Source organism: Mustela nivalis (assembly GCF_964662115.1).
Source record: "Mustela nivalis genome assembly, chromosome: 12".
NCBI classification, from domain to species: Eukaryota; Metazoa; Chordata; class Mammalia; order Carnivora; family Mustelidae; genus Mustela; species Mustela nivalis.
The window spans coordinates 32,683,775-32,708,217 of NC_139031.1; the positions used below are offsets into that span (position 1 = coordinate 32,683,775).

The 24,443-nt window shown below is 35.5% G+C and overlaps 1 protein-coding gene across 6 annotated transcripts in view; it reads left to right on the forward strand.

Moving 5' to 3' along the window:
- Positions 1–24,443, forward strand: part of TFEC (transcription factor EC) — a 176,715-nt gene that overhangs the window by 111,217 nt on the left and 41,055 nt on the right. The window contains exon 1 of one of the 6 annotated variants that reach the window (XM_082692463.1): positions 2,025–2,205. The exons of the other annotated variants lie outside the window; for them this stretch is intronic. The gene's annotated coding sequence lies outside the window, so the exon portion shown is untranslated. Of the gene's footprint in view, positions 1–2,024; positions 2,206–24,443 lie in introns of those variants that run through there. 6 annotated transcript variants of the gene reach the window in all.

Below are 24,443 nucleotides of genomic sequence, written 5' to 3' on the forward strand. Positions count from 1 at the left end.
TGAAGACTTTTGTAAGCTATTTTAGAGAATTTGGATTCCAAGTTCAAGCAATAGGAAGTTTCTGAGGGTTGTAAGTAAGGAAAAGAAAATGATGGAATCTGTGACTTAGAAAGATAACCCTTTAATCACAGGGTTCGTTCCTGTGGCAACCAGCCCCCACCTGAAGCTATTTAGGGGCCCACCCAGTTACCTCATTAACATAAAGGCCTGTGAAAGGGACTTATTATGAATTTGAAAAGATGCTTGGCTCACTGTATCAGTAACCAGGGGTGGACACCAAACATGGATTTTTTTTTTTTTTTAAGGATTTTATTTATTCATTTAGTTAGAGAGAGAATGAGCGCTGGGGGCGGGGGAAGCAACAGGGAAAGGGACAGGCAGGCTCTGCCCTGAGCACAGCTGCGGAGCTCTAGGAAGGGCTCCATACTTAATTGCTCCACCCTGAGATCATGATCTGAGCCGTAATCAAGAGTTGGAAGCTTAACCACTGAGGAACCCAGGCGCCCCATGTGTTCTTCATAATAACAGTATCACACAAGTAGTATGCTATCCCTAAATGTTTTGATGTATAACCTAATTTTTTACATTAACATTATATTTTAATCCAAAAACGTACATGTTTATTACATAAAGTATAGAAACTATAGGTAAAATATATATTTTTTAATGTAACTCCTCTGTTGGACCTCTTAAAGAGATAAAGTTTCTTCAGGCGTATATAGTCATGTGTGCATTTACAACTTTTCAAAACCAAAATGTATGCTCATATAGTAATACAGCTTCAAACCTTACCCTCTGAATCACAAAAATGTATTTTAAACTGTGATTCAATCTGAACTAGTTTCTCATATGAATTAAAGCCCTAAATGTTTCTCTTTCTTAACAATGTCTCTTATCCATCTTATTTTTTTATTTATAATATGAATCTAAGTGAGTTTTATTCTAAATTAAATACTTACTCCTTCCTATTGCCTCAGAGAGTTAAATGTATGATAACATCATTGGAAAACGTAAGATGACTCCAAATTTTGCTACTGACAAGAGAACTTTTTCCTAATAATTTTACGGTTCTTCAAGCAAGATATAAAGTGCTGAGATATTTTCACATAACTTCTACTCCTTGAAAAACACAAATGTCAATTTAATCGCATGAATTTTCAAAGCAAAAAGACAAGAGAAATCTGAATGTAACCTTTGCATTAAACTTCAGTAATTAGTGGGAATGCTTTACTTCATATATTGTTTTAAAATATAGATTTAGATAAAGTAAGCAAATGGTATAAGTTTATAGAATAAGTGTAGATTTTCTCAGTACAAATTATAGTGTGGGAACAAAGTTGCATCTTTAGATTTTTAAGTTCATGCAGATAACTAATACATAAAAAGAAACCTTTTGAAAATTTCATTTGTAAAGGCAGTAAGTAACCAGTGCTCATCTTCCTTAAAAATACAGATCACACTGGAATATGAAAAAAAAATTACTAGAAATCTTATAAGCTGGATTATATATCTTCCACCAACATAGGAAAATAAAATATTCTTGGACAAGATGAAAATTAACCTGGAGTCACTTTGTGTGCAAAATCATATTTAAGGTAAATGTGATTATATGAAATATGGGAAATTTGATGGCCTTAAGCAAAAACTCAAAATCTATTAGTGCTCTAAACAAAACTGCAATTCTTAAAACCTGAAAATTAGGACAGGGCAGTTTGTTGAAGAACTGTTAACTGTGAAACTTAACATGTTGCAATAGATGTGGGATCTTAGTCCATTTTGATAACAGTCATGTGCTGCTCGTGTATAGGCTAGGAAGAAATGTTAATTACGGGGCAATAATGGGCTCATGGAGAGTTTTTACTGTGACCACACTACTGTAGAGTAGTTTTTTTGGAGTGCTGTTTCTCAAATTGGTAGCATATTTCAGATAAAGAAAGGAAGTCCCCCCTACTTGAAACTGCTGTGTCATTTCTTCTTCCTTAACTGAAATTCCAACCAAGTTTCAGGAAATGCCCTAATGAGCCACTTCTCTTTTCTCTTTCCTCAACTAAGTGGATTTCAACCAGCCCTAACTCTTCATTATTCATGATCAGATCATTTACTCTGGTTGTCTCTTTTGGCATGCTGCTTATGTTATGGGAAGAGGGATGATAATTTGGTGCTGTTTGTAGAGGTGATAACACTGATAGAATCCAATCACTGCTGGTAGGTAACTAAACTGGCAGGTTAATTTTCTGTACTTTAAAACAAACCGTGAAGACAAGTCTAGTCAATACTTATTTTACTTTGATATGTGTGCCTTGTTTATACTTATGGTTTCATCTTGTGTGATCATTAGGTATCATGAGCTGTGATTTGCTATAATCTAGGTAAAATATATCTGAAACTTTATTAATGTCTTATTTTTAATCAAGATTAGAAATCACTGTTTTAGTTCATGATAACCAAAGCAATTTCTTCTTCCAGTTTAATATTCTTATATACTTACTAAGTTGTACTGATTTAACATTTTATTGCATCTTATATGTTATTTTATGAGTAAATGTTAATTTCTGTTTACATTTTAGCAATATATATTTTATTGGCTTTTGACAGTAAGAAAATATGAGTTCTGTTCATAGCTGAAGTAACACCACATAGTACTTTAGTGTATGTTATTTTTCCAGGATTAAAACTTATTCTGGTTTTTTAAATGAAGATTTGGATCTGAAAAGTTTGTATAGGAGATGTCAAATATTTCAAAGCAACAATTTTTTGTAGTAAAGTTTTCAATTGTTATAATTAGTAGAGTTGTGGTAGGGACCTGAAGATCATGTATCTGTTTACACATATATGTACACATCTATTTCTTACATATTTGTTCCTGTGAATTATAATCCCATATTTTCAATATTGCCCTAAATGTTTCATTGAAAATAGACATTTTGAGAAAAAAAATAAACCTGAAGTAATCTTTCATTCATCCCAAGTAGCTTAATTAGTAACTTATTTACAGGAAACTTCATTTAACATTAAATAACCTCTTCCTATTCAGAGACTGTGTCAACAAAGCAAAGTGAAACAGAATGGGGATTTCTTATCAAAATTATTCAGACCATTCTGCTTTACTTCTCTTCTAGATGAATCTAAGTGTAGCTTTATATTTTCAAGTCATTTTTGAATGAATACTAAATCTTTCACTTTTTTGGTGGAAACTACCTTGAAGAGGCCAAATTTGTGATCTCCATTTTGAGAATACAAGATCTTTTTTCGCTATTAAAACAAATGGAATATATGTAATTTCCATGTTTATTTTTATGGTTTTGATTATTAATATTATTTTTTAAATTTTCAGTTTCATTACAAAGCAGTAGAACAGTTAAATGCATGAGTATATTTTGTTGAACTGAAACTTGGAGCTCATGTTAAAAATGAAACGAGCTGAAAAACGTTTCTTAAGCGTCAGCTGAATTTTAATGACTATGGCACAGGGTTTGTAATAAGTTCTAAACAACCAAAATAATTATAGACATTAAAGCATGATGTAAATATCTAGCATAAGTGAAATTTTCACAAACTGTAGTAATTAACACAGTGGAAGTTGAAAACAGTGGTTTGAATAGTCAAAAAGAAGAAATAGGAAAGGAAAAACTGAAAGAAATGTAATATTCTTACACAATCATTTCAAATAAACTAATGAAATACGATTCAAAGGGGATAATGATAGATATTGGTATAATAATAATCATAATTATACATGTGGAAATGCAATCATTCAACTCATTGGAAATTGATGTACAAATCAAATTATCTGAAGTCAGTTAGACATGCCAGATTCTTAGAGATAAATGTAACTCTTTTAGTAAGAAATACTGGATTAAGCACCAGAGAGATACCAGATCTAAAGAGGTGAAGTTTACTAATAGCAGACTGCAAATTTTATGCTATTTGGTAAACGGAACAAAAGTAAAATGTAGCATATAGTTCCTGCTCAGGTTTACTGATTGTGTTTACTAAGATCAGTAGGAAGAGTCTCTGAAGCATAGAGCTGAAGATGTGTGAGGAAAGCGTGAAGAACCACAAGTGTCTTCAAAAACACAAGCTATGAGGGGAGAGCTTAACAACAGTCTTATAGAAAAAATGAGTAGCAAGAAACTACTGTATACTACTTATTTTATAGAGGTGTGGATTACCAGCCCATTAAGGAGTCTGTGGGCTGGGGTGCAGGTGTTTGGAGACATATCAAAGATTTGGCAGACATCACTTTGCCTGTGAGAGCTTAGTGAATACATAATTCTATGATTCTATTAAAGTGTATTCATTGGAGCATGGGAAGTCTGGCCGCTTACTCATCAGCAAAAAAAAAAAAAAAAAAAAAAAGAAGAAGAAGAAGAAGAAGAAGAAGGGTTTGAAAATGTATTACAGGTAGTTTAAGTTAAATGTCAGAAAAATTGGGGGAATCTGTATTATTGAAAAGTGAAATTGTAAGGTAGGTTGTAGTTTCCTTAGGTAATCAGTTTAAAGAACAGATTGGTCAAGGAGGGAAAGCCCTTGTTACTGATGTTGTATTTGCTCTCAAGACACAATGGAAGGTTGGACCTAATGATCTAAAAGATGCATTAGGTTGCTGTTTTTCTTTTTCTCTCTTCAGGTTTGAAGACTAAGTGAGATTTCATAAAATAGGACTAAAAAAAAAAAAAAAAAAGCAAGAAGGAAATAAATCTAGGAAGTAGAGATTGAGTTTTAATAAGGATTCTTATGTTCCCTGATGTTCATTCCCAGGAGTTACCATGGAAGAGTATCCACATTAATTTCTTACCTTTTCTGAAAGACTTCTCCTTCACCTACATACTAACACACAATGTGATTCATTTTCTGGGTTTTTCTACTGGGCCAGAAAATCCTCCCTTTTATTCCTTTTTTTTATTTCTTATTTTATGAACATGTTTCCAATACAGAAGTTCATATGCACATGAACAAATTAAGTTCTGAAATATATTCAGCTTGCTGAGATGTATTTCCATCCAAAAAGAATTTGAGCTAGGGGTCGCTCTCTCTCTTCAATCAAATATTTTGCTCTGTCCTTTTAACTTCCCTTTGCCAAAAACTCATTCTATCCACCATCTTTCCATACTCCCACCAAAATCTAGACCAGTACCTACTACTTTGAAAATCTGTTACAGACAGGCAATGATCTCAGCTGGTGTCTGCAAGGAGTATCTCAGCAGCTAAGATGTTTATAATCTCTACTCCCTTTGATCTTGTACAGACTCAAAAGGATCTGAACCTATTGAACAACCCGAGGTCTGCAATAGAAATTTTGTCAGCAGCATTTTTTACCATCAGACTTTAAGTTCTGGTAAACTTTTAGGCTTCTTCTTAATTACTCTTGGGCCAAAAGGGCATTAATCCTTTGGTCATACTTGCAAATGTTTCTCTCCATTTAGACAATTTGCTTTCTTGCTTCTATAGCTTATGTTTATCCTTCACATATGCAAGGCTCTTTTCACATGATGGATGATTTGCTCTTTCCATCAGAATTAGATCTACACTTCAAGACTTTTTCCCATAAGTATATTCAACCTTCTTTACTTTCTCTCTGCTCTCAAATTATAAAACATCTATTGTTATTTTTATTGGAAACAACCATTTTTTTTTTCCTTATTAGACTTTTGACATGTTGTGGTCATGTAGGGTTATAGTGTTTGGAAAACTCTGAGAATATCCACTCTTAGAGTGTATCCACTCTTACAATAGGAACAAACCAGTGGGTGAGTCTGCCCAGTGAGATGACTGATGACACTGTCTTCTGGAGAAGGTAGAAAATGTATAATTTTGTCTTCAGTGATAACTTAGTTAATATCTATGGTTAAGTTGAAGGTATATAAGTAGAGGATTGTACCAGGTGCAACACTAGTTTTTAAGGATGCTAAAGATGCCTAAGATAGGGTACCTGCCAATGAGTATTTGAGGCATTTCAACAATTAATTGCACTGACAAGTTTTAAAAGTATATATCAATTCCCTATGAGTCTGGGGGTTTGGGAAGGGTTCAAAGAACCCTTGAAAAATAATTAGCTATTCTTTAGGCAGGCAAAGGATAGGAGAAAGGCATCAGACAAAAAGACTAGCATGTGCAGAGTTGTGAAAAGCATGGCACATCCAGGGGTCTTTGATTAGAGCTTGCGATCATTGTGGGGAATAACATAAAGTAGGGCTGGAGAGTTAAGATGGGGGCAGACCATAACTATGCTTTTAAGGGTTTTAGGATTTTAACAAGAGGAGTAGCTTGATCTGATTGTGTTTTAGCTGGATATCTCTGGCCATTTGGAACACAGTTTGGGGGGATGAAAGACTAGAGCCATTAGTTTTAGATTTTGTTTATATAGTGCCCCTGTATCTGCTTTAAGAGAAAAAGGACAAGTATGTGCCTCTGCATAATACTTTGCAAAGTGGTTGCACCTCTGGCAAGAACAGAAGGCAAGTGCTTTGCTAAAAATATGACAGAACCTACTTCATAAGAAAATCAAAGGTGGTTGACTGTGTCATTTTCCACTATAGAAATAACCACTGAAATTGAACATGGATTAGCTCCCAAACCAGTGGGCCAGGCAAATATTTGCAAGTGACTCAGTGATTTCTTTGTGGTTGCCTGGTTTAGTGTTGGTAGATCACACTGAAATGGGAAGTTAGAGTTCAGCATTTGCTTCTAACTTGCCATGTGACTTTGAATAAGTGTGTGTGTGGAGGGGGTGGGTTTTCTGAGTATTCTAAGTTGAATTAATATCTGATGTGGAGAGTGAAGGGCTAGGGCTGGGACTGAATGTGAAGGACAAGGGGTCTGGTGGTAGTAAAGTTTAGGTCTCCTGTGCCTGAAGAGTAGCTCTGGATTCACTCCTGGGATTTCAAACTTAGATTGGATGTGGGAACTCTAAGATTGGAAATCTAGGTCGGAGCCAAAGGGAGGACCTCTCTTCTTCTCCCTATGGGATCTTTGATCTCACATTTCTGACAGATATTAAGAGCATAAAACATAACCATGGACTACTATCTTGTATTTCTGGCCCCTTTCCCCCCCTCAATATCCTTTCTTAAATACAGTCTCAGAGGACCCAAACTTAGGACAGAGCTCTCAGAGCAAAATGAACTAGAGCATGAAGCAACTCTGGATAATTTGGGAGGTAACTTTTAATTTGCCTTTCTTCATAGTTCATTTCAGTTTTTCCATATTTTCTGGGGAGGTAGTGCCAATTCACTCACATTTGTGTTTGTTTCAACATGAAATACTGGTTGTACTAAGTAGTATCTAAATTCATTTATATTCAACCTTACTGAGGACACCCAGTGAAATGTATGACAAAACTTCTGATCATTTGCTTACGATGTATTTCTTTCAAGACAAAAATAAACAACAACAACAAAATAGTAAGCAAAGATATTCCAGAATATGCTAGAAGGAAAGAATTTATAAAATAAATGCATAAGCTAAAATAGTAAGTTCTCTACTTTGGGATAAAAAGGAAACAGTGACTGTTAACTACTCCTACTTGAGTAGCAGTCATCTTAGAAGAGTTTTCATGAATATCAAAAGCAGCTATATACCTGGACTCTTCTTCAGTTGATAAAAGTTAACACTGATCAGGCTCTTATCTGGTTCAAAAGGCTTTGCATGTATCACCTCATTTGAACCTGAAAATACCCTTGAGGCAAATGCTCTTATCTCCATTGTTCAGAAGCAAAAAAATGAGATTTTTTAGAAGATAGGTAACTTTGCCAAGGTAATCAATGAGTAAGCGATGGGGCAGCGACTTGGTTCTAGATCTGCTTGGTGCTTAGACACAAGCAAATTATATAATCTTTTTTTTTTTTTTGTCACTTTTAGATTTAAACTTTCTTTGTTGTTCTATTTCATTCATTTTGAACAAAATCCCACCTTTATTGCAGAGAAGGGGAAACAGTTCAAGGGAGAAAGGTTGGGGGAAATCAGAAACCATGCTATGCTAAAAATGGTTTCCAGGCTTACACATGGATAACGAGGTCTTTGACGGTATTAGATTTGCAAAAATAGCAGTTACAGAGGTAACAAGGGACCAGAATAGATGGCTCTATTTCATAAAAGAAAGGGGCAAAGTGAAAAGACTCATTAATGTTGAAGCAGTAGATGGATAACCAGTGACAAATATCAAGTAGATTTCCTTCAGTTTGGTCAGAGAAAGGTCATTGATTATTTTTGGTTAAACTGGTTCACAGAGGCCAGGTCTCCACTAAAAAAGGGAATTAATTGCTTCCATTTCCCACTAATTGCCTCAACATTTCCCTTTGCTTTGTCATTGGAGATTTGGTCAGAGAGGCAAAAAGTCAAAAGTCAGAGTGTGATGGAATCTACATAAAAAGGGAATCTGAGGAGACCAAATTATGGCATTTGGTGTAATAATTATAATGATATTTAGCATTTTTCCCTGGGAGTGCTGTGGATTTTTAGAGACCTTTTCAATCTTTAATCAGACCGTAGGGCACATTTAAGAGAGTTCACTGTTTTTATTTCCATCTAGAGGATAAGGCATCACAGAGAGATGAACTGACCTCGGGCAAGTCTCCTGAGATATTAATCCTGTATGTTGGATTGCACCCTCCTATGTTGAGTTTTAGCTAGAAGCCTGGGCTCTTCCCAGAAGTATCATTCATTCATGCTCCTTCAGAGTCTAAAGACTTTTGTGTACATTATCATCTGAGATTACTCCTTCTATCAATGACAGAAAAATCACCCAAGAAAACAGCATGAAATAGTCTTGATGTCACAACTGTTGCTCAGTTTTCAGCTTATTAATTGACATTCCAGCCATTTTCAATTAATAAGACATTTTATTTTGTGTTTGATAACTCAACCAGTCTTTGAAATGCTGCCCAGCTCTAAGTTCTCTGGAATATATGAATTTTGTATTCCAGACATTTTGTTTTATTGTTCTGAAACCCAAAGTGGCAGTATAGAAAAGGGAAAGAACATGAGCTTTGGATAAGTCAGTGTTTACTTGCACTACTTTCAGAGGCCCAATAGACAAATGTTTCTCTTTAGGAAGTCCCAAATCTTCAGTATCAACTACTTTTCTTTGCTGGAAGAACCAGAAATATGTTGTTAGTAATTAGATAGTTGTTACACTATAGGTCACTTATGACCTATTTGAATGAGCATAGGTTTTAAAGATGGTTAGGTTTCAAAACCAGCTCTGTCATAACCAGTTGTTTGATCCCAGACAGGTCATGTAATTTGATTGAGACTCAGTTTCTTTATGTGGAAACCTGAAATACCTCATTAGGTTTCAAGGTTATAAATGAGAAAGTAGTGGTGAAGCACCTTGCTTAATGCCAGCATAGAATGAGGACCTAGAGACCTTAGCCATATGCTTATTGTTGCTAGAAATTATAAAGATATTAAATAATATAACTATTAATTGGGACAAGGTTTAAAAAGCTTAAGATGCTAGTATAAAAGAAGTCCAGTATTCTTTAGAAATAATTTATTTGAATAAGATGCTCTCATAGTTTTGGTGAACTTGAGCTGGACCTTGCTCCTCTGGTTGGATGCCTCTCCATGGCAAGTCTTCCTTACTCTATCCTATTGAAAGTGTTTTCTTCCTATTGCCATTTGGTAATCAGAACTATTATGGGAATTGAGTAATATTATTGTGCCCATTTTAAGATAAGGGTATTTACATACTGAGAAGAAATTGAGTGGCCCAAAGGCACACAGCTTGTCAGTGAGGAGTCCAGGTTTGAAGCCAGGTAGGCTGATTCCAAAACCTGTAATTCCAACTGCTTCTCTAACAGTGCTTTTGAAACATCAGACTGTAATTTTAAGTTGTCATCCGTGCAAGCTGAGAAATTAAATTGCCTTCACCTCCACTTTAAAATTAATTAAGGAGATTCTTAAAGCTTATCCTTCTTTTGACAAGAATGGCTAGTCAAACTAAAATGGAAAACCAGTCAACAGTGACATCTATGTGACTAACCCTACATTGGTTTCTTTCTAAGTGTTTTAATTTATTTTGTTTCCAAAAGTAAAACTAACCCAGTCTTTGTCAGGACACAGGTCTCAGTCCTCTAACCAAAAAATATTAGGAGCTGGGCATAGGGGTCCTTCCTGCTTCCATGGTGCTTTTCTCTTGGCTGCCTTTCCCCTGTCCCCTTCTGTAGCTCTCTGGCAGGCCCAATGAGCCTTTTCTCCCCAGCACTGAAGCTGAGGACCAACTCTGAAGAGAGCCCTAATTGTCTAACTAGTTGCTCACAACATTTTTGTCTTGTTTCTCTTAAACAGTGTAACCTAATAAAATTCCTTTAAAATATATAAACAAGGCCTACCTACTACTAACACAGGAAGGGCTAAGACTATGTATACATGGGAAACCTGGTTTGACTGTTTTGATTACTTGACTGCTCAAGTCAGTCAAAAAGTAATCACCAGTGAAGCAAACCATTCTGACAGATTTTTGGCCCACTGTGACTGCTTATTTGACTGGCTTGCCTGTCAGGTTGAAGTGGTCAGATTGACTAGAGACAGTCTGAGAGATTTAACTCTGGAAGACGTGGGTGTCTGTATACCAGAATCACTTTAAATAACTTTATTTGAAATCTGTACCTATTTTCCTGGGACCAGCGGGAGAAATTTGAAAGTGACACATTGCAGCATTTGACTTTCTGGAGTGAGATGTCTTGTCGCTTGCTAGAGTTAGCAATATATTTATAGGCTACAAAACAATCACATTTTTCCCTATGCACATATAGAGTTCAATAGGATTGAAACTCTACCCTAACTTGGCCAAGTCTTAATAAGGCATCATACTCTGTAACTCTTCTGAAGGGTTGATGATAGATATGTGACAGCAAATGACTTCTCAGATATCAGGATACCAGTTCAGTCATTAGTGACTTGTGGTAAGGGCCAAGTTGACCTTGCCACTAATAGTAGTTCTTCTAAGAAGAAGAATGTATAAGAGAAAGAAAAAAAATCAAAATAAAATACCAAACAAAACCCTTGGTCAGATGCAAGAGAATCTGGTTGACATTATTACTTGAGCTGCTTTCTGAAAGCAAGCCACCTTATATATCTACGCTTGTGTTCCTTTTGGAAATTTACTTTGAAATGAGCTCCCAGGTTTGGACAAGACAACACGATAAGGATGGGAAGAATAATTTATTCTCACCTGACAATATTGGATTTTTAGGGGAAGAACACATTGAGGTTTTTATCTGCTGTAAGCACATTTTTATATGGTCTGGTTTATGTTGGTTGAATATCCTAATATGTTTACATTGAGAATTTGAAATATCCTGTTCTTGTTAGAAACACTTATTCATGTGCTGCTCTTTAACCTTCCTAAAATTCTAGCTTTACTCACGGACATGGAAATGTTTAGTAAATGTCTGGAACTTTGATGCTAACTCATGTACTTCTATTAAATGTATTTAATAATAAGATTAGGTAGAAGTTACGGCTACAGTGTTAGTAAAGACTTTAAAGTTATGACACTTTCCTAAAATAACTTGCTTACTAGTCATATTTTCCCTTGCTTTAGAGTCACTTGATGTATCATTCTGGTTTTGGTTTTTCTTTTTTTGAATTTTGTGATTAATTGAGGGAAAGGAAGCTTACTTTAGTTTTGTTTTCAAAGTTTATACGTTTTAGTCATTTTATGATTAAATGTTTTTAGCAAAAAAGCCCTTTGATCTGAGTAAAAGAGAGAACAAAATCAAATCTCACAGTTTAAAGAATGCTATAGAGAGGCCATTGGGATATATATTTAAATATTACATGTGCTCTACATTATAGAATCATTATTAATTATGTTTCAATGATCATCTTGATGCTTCAGGGTTTTTACACATCTGGATTATTTCCTTAGGTTATGCAAGTGTATTGCACAAATTTACTTCCTTAGTAGTAAGTGACCTGGGTACTTGTTGCATTGTTCCCTCCTCAGCACCAGGTATTAAGAATTAGAATATATTTTGTTAAGTTTAAAGGCAAAAAGCGAATTACTTCTGACGAGGAACAGAGACTCGTTAGTGAGACCAGCGAGGATTTGAACTTTCGCTTTGCTTCAAAGTTCCTTAATGTAGCCTCTAGCTTCACTTTCGCCTCTAGAGAGAATTAGGCTGCTCACCTCAGTGGCTTTCTATGAGGATTGCCTGACACAAGGTAATCCAAGCTCTGCGCTTGACACAAAGCAACACTTACTTACTCACTATACTTATTACCAATTTATGCCATTATTGTCATTATGATTATTAGTGTAATTTTTAACTTTGAAGAGAGTATGGTGTGAGCATATGTGGATTAATTTTTTAACTGTGTCACTTCTATAACTTGGTTAACCTCTCTGAGCCTTAGTTCATCAATAACATGCATAAAATAAGAGATTAGAATCATAAGGGACCAAATATGAGATCACAAAAGGGATCAGTGGATAAAAAAGTGCTCTATTAATAGTAAAATACCGTATAAAATAGAGTATACTGTGTCCTATTCATTCTATTTATTATTGTCTTTGGATTCCAGGCAGTTGTCTGCTTACCCTATAATCTTGTAGCTGCATACTTAAAAATTCAGTTTCAGTGACAGAGAAGACTCACATAAACTGTGACAATGATGGTGTTACTAAATGGTGGAAACAGAAACCAAATTATCTGTGTAATATACCACTGTTTTTTATTTAGTCTCATGGAAATATCATATTCAAAGTTAATAAATGTCCACCATTTTGTCATCATAAGATATTCTACAAGCAGTAAATGAGAAAATTAAGACCATGTTTGATGCTATAATTTTTGGAGATAATTTCCCATTGAGAAGAGGAAGCATGGTTGATAGTACACTTCACCAATAAATCTTTTATGGTAGTATTTTTGCCATGACCAAGCAAGTGATCCGTGTTAAGAAGCTGGGACATTTATGGGGATGTTGGCTGGTTTCCTTAAGCAGAGAGGTAGTGAGAACTGATAAGAAAAATGAAAATGTAAAAGTTGACAGGGACAGATTCTGTGGAGGACCTTCTTCAGGGGATTTCAGAGGATGATCCAATGTCCTAAACTGGGGCCTCAGCCTTCCAGCTTTCTTGCTCTCTTACTCTTCATACTTTCTCTGTGGTCTGATTGAGTCTTAATATACAACTATCCCCTCTTCTCACCTTTGGGCCTTTGTTTCCTCCCTGTGCAGTCTTTACTTACTTCTGTCAGTTCTCACTGGTAGAGGTGCTTTTTGCCCCATTGTCCTGATACAACTGACCATCCTCGACCAGCAGAGCCTCTCAGCTGCACCTTAATCCTTAATTTGATCACACCTTCAAAATCCCTTTGTAATGTAAGGTTACATATCCACAGGTTCTGGTGATTAGAACTTGGACTTCTTTGATGAGGGAAGCATTGTTTTACTTACCACAGAATAATTGAAAATAATTGGTAAAAGCTTAAAAGACTAAAACAGTATATTTACTAATTATATATATATATATATATATATTTAAATTTCAATGAAAAGGTTTTATTTTAATGCTTTGTCTGCTCAAATTAGAATGGAAATACAATTCTGGATCTTCATCTCTGAAGTTACAGTAAATATTTTCCACATATTTCAAAGCTACAATATTAACTAGCATTTTGAGTTTTTTGTTATTTCTCAAAAGCAATTGACACGCACAAAAAAAATCTTACAAAGAAGTTTTCTGTTATTTCACCTCTTGCCAACTTTTTATATGTATTTGCTTATATCATAAATTTATTCCTCAGAGCAAGAAGATTAAAGAAATCAAATAGAATAGTCATGATATTTATTTAGAGCAAGCCAAGGTGAAAATACTATTTTCTGCCTTCCTCACCTCCTCCTTCCCCATTCACCTGTTCTCTATCAAGAAATGGTGTTAGATGTTTTCAGGAAAGAAACATTTATGTAACAGTAAAGATAATATAAGGAAACTTCCTGGGGAAGAGGGCTAGGACTCTTCAGAACAGTGTACATTAAATACCCAGATCAAAAGAAAAGTGGAACAAAACATCTTTAATAAAAAAAAAAAAAAAAGAAATACTCATCTAAAGTTAGTATTTTCTGATGATAGATTTCAACTATAGCATTGTCCCATACTGTGTAGAGAAGCCAGATCTTACATCATGTGAGAGTTACAAGACAAAGTGAAACACAAAAATAAAATCCTGAGTGAACCAAATCAAACTTAACTAATCATGGGGAAGCAACTGCAAAGGTTTTTCCACCAGAGTCAGCTGGTCGATACTTGGCTATGGATATAGGACACATCTTTTTCTAATAATGGAGGCTGGAGTTAATTTTTATTATCCTTGCAAGCTGGTAATAAATACCTTGTAGTTGAAAGAATACCCTACTTGCAATCAAAAGATGTAAAGTAAAGTTCACTTTTTCGTCTGAGTGATTGTGCGCAAGTCCGATAGCCCATCTGAGCTTCTGTTTCTTCATCAATGGAGTGAAGACAGAAGTTCTTCCTCAGACCATTGGAATGTTGGATTCCACGTGTGACGGTGGCTACCCTAATACGGTATTCTTGAAATTTCATTTATCCATGAGGTCCTATGGTCAGTCTTCTTGATAAATTAATGTTTCATGGCCAGGTACTTTCTGTAACTATAAAAAATTTGCGACAGAAGTATGTTTCTTTGATTCAAAAGGAACATTATTCTTCAGTGACAATGGGAAGGTGAAACTGTGTGCAACAATCTGTAACTGAAGGTCTTTCCTACATGAAGGCATGATGGCTGGAGGAATTTGATTAAAGTAGATAAAGTAATAACAGATGCATCTGAAACACAGAGAGCCAGACATCATCCTATTTACTAGTTAAGTAAAATAAAGACAATATAGATTTTGCCCTTTTTTTCCTGGAAATACTAGTAATAACTATAAAAATTGAGTGATAGAAATGTACTTATGAAACAAAGCCATTTTCTGCAGTTTGTCAATCAAAATGAATAATTTCAAAGTCTCATTTTCAATTAGATTATTTTAATATTTAACTACCTAAAATGCCCCAATCGTATTCTTTAGAAAATGGTTAGACTAGAATACCACAGTTCTAATGATGACATTTTATTATCATAAAAATGACTTCATTAATTGATGATCATATATCAACTCATAAAGTAGATAAAGGACATAAAAAGTTTTCAAGCCTGAGATAGTATAAAACCATTTAAATTGTTTAGAATTTTTTTTCAGGAATAAACCTCTGTGATCGTTTTATTCTCACAAAAAGATGTATGAATTTGTTATAAATTCAACTACCTTAAGAGACCTGTGAGTTTGTTTTACGACAAGGTCTTTATAAGTTGACAATATGTGGATATTATCCCAAATCTAACCATTGAGATATATTAAAAATGTAAAAATATAATGCATTTGTAACAGAATGATGCAAACGATGCAAGTATTATAGGGAGGTTTGGATTTTGTCCTAGGAGTTCCTATTGATGGTTTTGAATCTATTTTAGAACATGTAAAATTAAAAATAAATTCACTCATGACTTTCTAAGATATTTGAAACAAGACCTCTTAAAGAAGTCAGTCTTGTTTCTCCTTTATTCTCTGAATCCTTGAAAGAACATTTACAACTTCATAATGAAAATGATTTAAGGTCACTATACTGAGGATGAAAAAAAGTACGTTTAACCACTACATGAGAGCTTTGTTTTAAGTTGAAAGTAACTGTGAAGTATAAAGTATCATCTAAACACAACTGTTGGTTTCTGAAGCAAAGAGAACTTATAAAAGTTCTTTTAATAAATATTAATGTTTAAGCTTTAATGCAGTTAAACTTTTAAAAAAATCTAAGACATTTTACTGAATCTAGCTTAAGCAACTAACTTTTATATCTCTACATTTACAGAAAAAAATTTAATTATATGAGAAACTTCTGAAAGCTTTGGGGAAGAGTATTAACTCATTTAAACACAGCTAAAAGCACTACATATGAATATGTTTAATATCAAAATATAATCTTACACCTGAACCTTCCCTTCTTTTTTTTTTTTTTAAGATTTTATTTATTTATTTGACAGACATAGGTCACAAGTAGGCAGAGGGGGAGGCAGAGGGGAGGCGGGAAGCAGGCTCCCTGCTGAGCAGAGAGCCTGATGCGGGGCTCCATCCCAGGACCCTGAGATCATGACCTGAGCTGAAGGCAGAGGCTATAACCCATTGAGCCACCAGGCGCTCCCCCCTCATTCTTTCTTTTTAAAGGAAAAACACATCTTTCATTCATTCACTTGGTCTCTTGAATCAAAAAGGACATTTCCTCATGTCATTAGTTCCCCAAGAGATAACGTATTCTTCAATATGAATTTTGATTTTTGACACATCATCATTTCAGAAAATAAAATGAAGTAAAATATTGTGCTGAAGTTTTAAAAAATAACTGTGGAGGCCCATTCAAGTTTTTTATTTATGATAGTATATGATTAAATAATATTATTTATTTAAAACCTATAGCATAATCCCTTCTGCAGGCTGTTTACTCAATAAACAAAAAGAGTACAAAATCTATTATCCAAAAACTTAGGGCTAGATGTGTTTTAGAATTCTCAGTATTTCAGATACAGTACATATAGAGAGGCCTAAAATGGCATACCATACTCAAACACATTAATGTATCTGCAGAAATGCCAACTAGTATCTATTATAAGTGAGACAAAGAAAGATTTTAAATAGCCTTACTTTATTTCAGACCTGATTTTGCCACAAAATGGGTTTGCACCAGACTGAAATCAAAAACAAAAATGAACTTCTGATTTTCAGAGATTTTTGGATTCTGGAATTACAGTTAAAAGATTGAGGACTGATAAGGAGAGTTGCAATGTACTTGGATTAGGAAAATAAGTCTGTATATCAAAGGGTTGAATATATCACTTTGGAAATAGGAAAAACAAATAATGATTTTATTAAGGAGGATTTACTCCACTGTGTAACATATACAAACTTCAAGTGAACTCTTGCAAAGTGTGTAAAAAAAAAAAAAAAAACAACAAAAAACAGAATCTTGGGAAAAACTAGAGTTTAGAATCAGAATTGATTACCTGGTGCGTAATTAGAGCGTGGGGGTCCATCATGTTCAGTTCTAGGCCCTCTCATCTTCTAATTCTGTACATCTCCCCCCAACTCATCTCATTAGTTACTATCTAAGTGTAAATGTCAAACTGGCTTCATCCACAGTGCATACTTCTGAGTTCCAGACCCCTCATCTGGCTGCCTACTTCATACCTTCAAAACACCGCAAACCCAATGTGTTCAAAATCAAAATTATGATTCTCTGTCCCTCCCAAAACCCCAGTCTTCTCTGTGAAGAGCATCACTATCCATTCTCTCACTTAAGCCAGAAACTCAGGTGATTTCTTAATCCATTTCTAAGCATCTCTGAAATCCAGCTACTTGTTTCCAAGTGATCCCTCACCCTTATCCCATGACCCTAGTTCAAGGAACCCATTTGTCTTTCCTGGACTCTCCTTTTACCCTGCTAGAACTCATTTAACTGAACTACTAGGGTCCCCTTCCCTGTGATAAAGAAAGTAAGACACCTTTGTACACCTAAAAGCATTGCAAGGATTGACCCAACTGGCCTCCTCAGTATCATACCACACCATAATCTCTCTGCTCCCTCACGCTTCACTCCTTTCAAGCATTTTTTTCATCTTCCCTCCTCCCATCTAGGTCTTTGCACATGGTGTTCCATCTTCCTGGAATACATTGTCTATACTCTTGCTCTAATTACTTCCTTTTCATCTTCCAGATCCAGCTCTACCATCCTTTCCTCAGGTAAATCATCCCTAACTTTTGTCTAGATAATTTCTGTCCACAGGCTCTTAGTCTTGTGTATCTCTCCTTCCTATTCTAACAGCACTTGAGAATTTACAGTGGTTCATGTGATCGTTTGACTAAAATCAGTCTCTTCTGCCTGTCCATAAGCTGCATAAGGAGAGGGACTATGTTTCACCTTCCTCACCACTGTTACCCACATAAATGGCTACTGGATAGAGGCACACATGTTCATTTGAATGACTTGTTTCTCTTTTATGTCTGTCTGCCTGCTTTTGAGATACCTTTTACTTTAAAAATTTTATCACATTGTGTTACAATTATATGTTTAGTTATATGTATCTCTTAATACACTGTGAACCTTTGAAGACTGGGCTATGTCTGTTTTGTTCATAATTATATCCCCAGAACTTATCATGGTAGCATAAAATCTGATGTGCAATAGGCACTCAAAAAAATATTTGTAGAATCAATGAATGCTCAACCTGTGAGTACAGGGTCAAATGTATTTTAAAGTATTATGGCTCAAGTTATCTCCATGATTCATATTAACTTATTTTGGTCATTGATGATATTGCCAGTTGACCTTAGTGTGCACATGGCCTGTTGTGTTCTTTTAAAGCCAACATTGAGGTGGTCAGTCTCTGATGTCATTTGTATTTGACGTTTACAGCTCAAAAATTCCGAATACACAGGCCCGTAAGAAACAGAGCAGAATAGGGGCGTCTGGGTGGCTCAGTGGGTTAAAGCCTCTGCCTTCAGCTCAGGTCATGATCCCAGGGTCCTGGGATTGAGCCCTGCAGGGTCCTGGGATCGAGCCCCGCATCGGGCTCTCTGCTCAGCAGGGAGGCTGCTTCCTTCTCTCTCTCTTCCTGCCTCTCTACCTACTTGTGATTTCTGTCTGTCAAATAAATAAATAAAATCTTTTAAAAAAAATAAAGAGAGCAGAATAAATAAACTACAATTATTGCTTATATTTGTTCTAATTCTCTTAAAGGTATAATATGGTGATTTTCCTGAGGTGCTAACATAAACAAAACAAATCAGCACAAGCATAGATAGAATTAGACTGAGTTGTAAGGGAAGCTTAGACTTTAAAGTGTAAATATGAGTGCTTATGGAGTGCAACCATTTTTACTGCTAGAACACTACTGAATTACCAAGGGAAAAAAGAAAAAGACCTCTGCTTAATAATATTCATGCCTCTTTAAACTCTCATAAGTGTGGGTCTCTCCTCAAAGACATACCATTGGAATTACCCAAATTCAAATGATTGGGACTGACGGGATATGTTACAATCACATTTTACATTATTATCCATTAAATAGCTTTGGATTATATAACACTCATCTGAAATATGCTGACAGTTATTCAGAAATCTAACTAAAACTTTTGATGAACCAGGCCCTACTTTGTTCAGTAGTTATATCTCAATCAGACAAGCTCGACTGTATAATTTTAGGTTTAGTCAGGATGAGATTTATGGGTATATCATATCCAAAGACTGCTGCAAAGAAAGTAAGACTTGAAGAAATGAGTTATTAATCTTTACCATATAACATTAACAAATGTCGTGTGGCTTTTATAAGTAGCTACCTAGAGGTAGTAGATTCATGAGCCCCCCAAAATAGATTTCTTCTTATATACCTCTGATGCTAGAAACATAATGAATAGTCACCTATTATTCACTTGTGAAATCCAAGCTTTTACTTCATTTATTAAATTCAAGTTTAGTACAAAATTAACAAAATTAAATAAGGACTGTCATGCCATAGTGAATGGGATTTTCTGTCTTGCTTTTCAACAGGGGTCTGTGAGAGTGTACATACATGTAAATGTGTGTGTGTGTGTGTGTGTGTGGTGACAGTGTACATGTTTTTCTTTACTATCATGAGGTACCATATTTACTATAAATCTATTTCTTGCTGAATATATTTCTGTTTCTCCTCTTGCAAATAGACTAAACATGCTTATTAGGTAGTGCCCACGTTTGCTTGATTCATTAGCTTGGCTAGTCAAATTAATGGTGATAAAAAGTCTTGTTATTGAGATAATTGCTTGTGTGATGTTTGCCGTCACTTTTTAGTTTGGACTTTCAAAAGGCCGGTACCCAGAAGGTGTTTTATCTCCTCCCAGGTCCTGTGCCCTCAGTTTAGATAAGTGGTCTCCAGGTGGATAGTGACATGTGGGTCATAGACCTGCTTTCTAGAGAGGAATGACTTTCCCTTGGGACTAGCTTTAACAAAGAGCAAACTCTCATTAAATGTTAAACTCTCAGTAAATGTTGAAAGAATTAGCTGAGGGCTTTTATCATCATCTTATGGTTTCTCTATAAAAAGATAACATTTTAAAAGAAGCTTATATATATATATATATATATATATATATATATATATATATATATATGTGGGAATCATGTTTATAAGTTTTTATATGATGTATAGCAGTATTAAGGAGATATGATACAAGCAGACAATCTTACAGATACAGAATCACAGGGTTTGTTGGAGTCCTTCAAAGATTTTTTTGGTGCAACTACCTACTTGCTTCTAAAATTTCTTTGTACATTATACTCTCTCTGTTGTTATCCACTGGATGGGATATGAAACCCATACAAGAACTAGGTCAAAAGACTACAGTATAGAACACTGAAAAGTAAATTGGAGGAATGAACTCATGTATCTAGGAGCATAATTTGAAAGCCACTCTGTGAAAATAAGAATGACTCCACGTGGGGGCATAGAGAGTCCTTCTAGCCAGCACTGCATGGCTAGCCCACATTACTCCACAGTCTTCTACCTACCAGGAGGCCTTATACCCAAATGCAAATAGGGTCACTTAATAACATTTTGTTAATCCTAATTAATTCCTAAAAAAATCTTCGCTGATGTATAAAGTTGAACCCTCCCAAGCCTCATCTAAATTCTACGACTTCAAAAAATTTTATCAGACATCAGTTACCCTAAATCATTTCCTCTTGTTTCACCTGCTATTGTCAAGAGAATATAGCTGACTTTTTTCTATGACATTTGGCTGCTTTCTCCTGGACCTCCCATCAATTCTCTTAGTAGTCAGGATTCCTGCATCTGTTCTAGCCCAAGAACAAATAGAAAAAGGACACACACACACACACACACACACACACTCACATACACTTTGCATTTGTAATGTGATTCCCCCAGTCATCATGTTTCTTGCAACCAGGAGGATGCATTTTTTTGCTTCCTGACCAAATCCTTCCCTTTAGGTTATTGTATTTGCAGGAATTTGTGTGATTCTAATTTTTTAAAAATAGTTTACCTGTTAAGCACATTGTCCTGGTTCTCTTATTAGTGGATCTAAGCATTTTTTATAGCTCACTAATACACTATACCTAATTTCTTGAAAGACCCCATCCCTTTATTAGAACATGAAAATCTAAACTACATTTGAAACATTAAAAATGGGCTTTTTAAGCTAATTTTTTTCATTTTATTAACTCCAAGTAATGGAACTTTTTTAAACACCTTATTTTCTATCTAATGGTTAGTTTGAGACCATTGTGTTGAGCTGATGGCCTTACCAGGTGAGCCTCTGGGTTAGTCTATCTAAAGATGGAGTCTGCTGTGTAAATTGCTTGGGAGGCTGTGAGTGCTATCTCAGGGTCCAGTCAGATTTGTACAAGGGTATGTATTTGGGCTTCTCACTGGAGCTGATTCATATTATGCCTTTGATCAGAAATAAAAATAGTGTTTGTTATGGTACATTGCCTAGATGATCCCTTTCATAAGTGAGCCACTTTTCCCTCCACCTGATCCTGTTGTCCTCATCCTACTGTGGCTGAGATTCTGAAATCAACCCCCAACAAATCTCCTGCAGGCATGTCTCAGAGTATATTTCCAGGGTAACCCAACTTAAGGTGATTTTTTTTAAAAATATAAGCATATGAAGAATTTCTTTGCCTATTTTACAAAAACTGCTATTGGGATTTTGTTCAATATTTTAAGTCTTCCATGAAAAAATACAGTTTATAAATTCTCAGATATTATTTGTAAAAATATTTGTCTTTCCTCAGAACTGGTATGATCTAATTACTTAATAAGAAATATATATTAGGTTGACCCATACATGACCCATGTACATATATATGTACATATATATATATATATATATATATATATATATATTTAATTCTCCTTTTTCCTTGGCTGCTAGGATATTCATGGGTAAGTTTTTATACTTAATTGAAATTTAATCTTCAGCCTACATTTCCTGGTGTAAATATCTCTTACCACATTCACACTTCATATTTATTTATGATGTCTTGGAAAATAAGGAGACTATAAATATATTCTTTTAAGTGAAATAAAACAGATTTCTGCATGCAGGCATTAGACTCAGCATGAACATGTCTATGTTTAGTTTCCAATGGCGGTATATCCTAGTGGTAAAGCTCAAGCATAGTACTAAGTTCTGGGGATATGATTTACTTATTTGTTTTCATAAGCAAAATTCCTTTACATTTGGATGGTCTCAATCTCTTTGACAGTCCAGTGAACCAAATCACAGTCTACAGCTGCTCCGGCTTTCTAGGTGAAGACTTTGACATTCTGGTTATGGTTTACCAGCTCTTCTAGTAGATTCCCAAAGCTCTCTGGGGTCATCATAGTTATTCAAATGCTGTACTTCAATGACTCATTCATTCATTCACTGAACGCATGTAGATGCATTTTTAATCACCTGCTGGGTGCCATTCTCTGGGTTATGTTCAGGATGTATGGCAGGAAAACCGTCAGCAAGAAAAACACAGTCCTTGCCCTTGGAGATCTTATATTTTTCTTCCCTGTCCAAACTCTGACTAGACCGCCGTTCTCTGAAGGCAGGCACTGTGCTGATTTCCCTTCTGCCCTCGATGTACCTCTCAGCACACAGACACTTGGCACTCACAAAATATTTCATGAATAAGTGGATAAATGAACAAGGGCAACCTATCATTTCATCTACTTCATCTCACAAAATACTGGGATCTTCAGTAAGGGAAAGCCCGTAGTTTCATGGCTTTGTCTTCAGATGCCGGGCAATTTAAAAGTGTTTTAAAATGGGCTTCACAAGGGGCACCTGGGTGGGTTAGTCAGTTAAGCATCTGCCTTTGGCTCAGGTCATGATCCCAGAGTCCTGGGATCCAGCCTCATGGGCTCCCTGCTCTGCGGGGAGTCGGCTTCTCCCTCTGTCACTCCTCCTGCCTGTGCATTGGTGCACTCTCTCTCTCTGTCAAATAAATAAATAAATTAGTTTAAAAAAATAGGCTGCACATGGTTTAGCTGCTGCTTTACACTTAGTTGTCTCATTGTTCTGATAATCAGTTCATGATAGGAGATGATGGAGATTTTCTGGGGAGTACTTTTTTTCACATTCCATTGTATCTTTCCTGCTCCACTAAGCTTTTAGTCCCTTATGCTCGCTGTACAGATGTTCTGTAGATGGGGTCCCAGACGGTCCTCACTTTTGCCCTCTAACCCATTGTAATTCTCTGTAAACAAACAAACAAACAAAAACCCCAAAAGACAAAACGACAAAAACTCAGTAATTTCGGCAGAATTAGAGTTAATCCCATTTTATGTTTTGCTTCAACTCTATAGAATGGTCTGCAGAGGATATAGTGGTCTTGTTTTGAGAAAGGAAACTCTATTCATGTGAGTTCTTTTTCACAACTAACATATGTGAATGCTTCCCAACTTTTTTTTTTTTTTTTTTAAACAAATATCTCTATTTGGCTGCAGATATAGAAGTTTGTTTTTTGTTTTTTTAAATCTACTTATTTGACAGAGAGCAGGAGAGAGAGTGAGAGAGAGCACAAGCAGGGGGAGCCAGCACAGGAGAGGGAGAAGGAGAAGCTGGCTCCCCACAGAGCAGGGAGCGTGAGGCAGGGCTTGGTCCCAAGACCCGGGGATCAGGACCTGAACCAAAGACAGAAGCTTAATCGACTGAGGCACCCAGGTGCTCCTTTCTCCCAACTTCTTTTCTTCTTTCTTGTTTTCTTTGATCTTTTCTCTTGAGATTTCCTACCTTCTCCCCTGTTCAGGGCCATTTTCTTCCAACACCTGATTTAAAACCACTTCCTCTTATAATTCATTTTTAAAAAATCCACTGCTTTTTGTGGCATTTTTAATTCATTGTATACATCACTGAGCTTTTCCTTTGCACTCCAGTCACTTCAATTATTTACTCAGGAGCCAATAGTGCACAGTGTTTAGGTAGACTCTGTATTCCAGCTCTGTCCCTTACTAGCAGAGTAATGAGAGGTGTGTTATTAAATCTCTCTGCCTCTGTGGCTTTATCTACATAAGGCAGTGGGGATACTAATGATACTTCCCTCCTAAAGCTGTAACAAAGATTAAAGGAAATAATGAATGTAAATATCCTGGTACCTGTTGCATGTTATTATTATCATTGTTGTTTTTACTGTAGTTGATATTAATACTGCCTAACTACATCATAGGCCTGTAGAGCCCTGGGATCACATTTACGACTTCTCTTGATGTAACACCAAATGCAATAAGTACCCTAATGAAAGCTCTCAGAGTCAATGGATGAAAAGTAAAAAATGAATTAGTTAATGAATGTTGTAAATTCTGATTCAACATACTTTTCTTAGAACAAGA